This window comes from Limulus polyphemus, unplaced genomic scaffold (assembly GCF_000517525.1).
Source record: "Limulus polyphemus unplaced genomic scaffold, Limulus_polyphemus-2.1.2 Scaffold3931, whole genome shotgun sequence".
Lineage (NCBI taxonomy): Eukaryota > Metazoa > Arthropoda > Merostomata > Xiphosura > Limulidae > Limulus > Limulus polyphemus.
Genome location: NW_013669541.1, coordinates 66108 through 67725, shown reverse-complemented (window position 1 = coordinate 67725; position 1618 = coordinate 66108).

The window sequence follows — 1618 nt, the reverse complement described above, 5'->3', positions numbered from 1 at the left end:
GTTAGAAATAGCTACAGTCTTTCAACAACTGTTAAAAGAGAAACCTACTTTAGACACGTACTTCAACTGAAACCGGTAGTAGTTAGGAATTGGTAATAAAAGTCGCAAGAGTTTCTAAAATAAGTCTCTCTTCTTCTTTTCTTTTTTTCCACTTTTGTAAACTTATCGTTCTACTTCTTCTAGTTCCTGATATTTAAGGAAAACCAAACCACCAGGATTATCTGGACTAGCCGTCTCTGGATTTGGAGCTGGTAAGCTAGAGGGAAAGCAACTAGTCAATAGCACCCTCCGCCACCAAAGTGCGCAGTGCGATTTTTTGTTTTTTGCAGCAACCGACCACAAACGAGGAACTCTCGGATACACAGTTCGGCACGATACCTACTGGGCCACGCCCACTCTATAATGCAAACCACTTTTCTGCTGAGTTGCTGTTTCAGTTTTTCCAATTTTTTTTTCCCTGTAGATATCACCTGTTTAGTTTGTTGAAAACTTAAAGGCAAGTCCGTTAAAAAAAACAAAAAAATTGAACAATGTATGTTTCTTCATGCTAAAGATAACGGTTGCTTTTGTAACAAAAAAAATAAATAACTTTTCATCTCGCTGGGCAATTTTTATATTGTGGAACAAACAGGTACATTTGGTCATGCTGCATTTAAGTCTCATTAGAGACAACGAAAAAGCCGTAACATATCAACAAAGGGTTTAGTGCATATTTTGTGCACGTCTCTAAAGCAAAACGGGTAACTCATAATTCGCTGGGTGGGGGGGGGGGGGGGTGGCGTAGAGGATGATGATGATGATAAACAGATGGAAGAATGTATTTGACAGAAACTCTCTGTGATGTACCCTTTGGCCATCAAGGCTATCTAATATTGTAAACTCGTACGTTTCCACTGGGAAGGCGTGGTTCCACTAACACGATTAACGTTGATGTTGGATCTGTGCTTGTGTCAAATGCCTGCAAGCAAGAGCCATGTAGCAAAATTTACTCAAAGCTATCTACAAGTGCACGCTTTGATATTCATAACACGTGTCATTCTGTTGTGAGTATCGAGTCTCGTATTACCTTCTGGTAGCCAAACCACATGTGGGAATTCACAATTACTGTTTTAATTGTTGTATAATTACTAAAAGTTCAGGAACTTTTTCATTGCAATATTTAAGTTTTCTGTTTGTTCTTTCCCCGATACACGGTTTGAAAGTTTAAGTGGTGTGTAATACTTGAATACATTAAATTATTCTTCAAATGTATGTTATCGAATGAGGACTCAACGTGGTACGGAGATGAATGCAACGGAATGTGGATTTACGGCTCCCACGTTCGCGTCACGTGACTGCCAAAAAATATAAACAAATTTCGCTTCGATGGTGGTTCTTATGAGTGACACTGAAATAACAATATCATGTATCATGAGCTGGAGGTGGGTGCTGGTAATAACAATATCATGTACAAAGAGCTGGAGGTGGGTGCTGTTAATAACAATATCATGTACCAAGAGCTGGAGGTGGGTGCTGTTTATAACAATATTATGTTCCAAGAGCTGGAAGTGGGTACTGTTAATAACAATATTATGTTCCAAGAGCTGGAGGTGGGTGCTGTTTATAACAATATTATGTT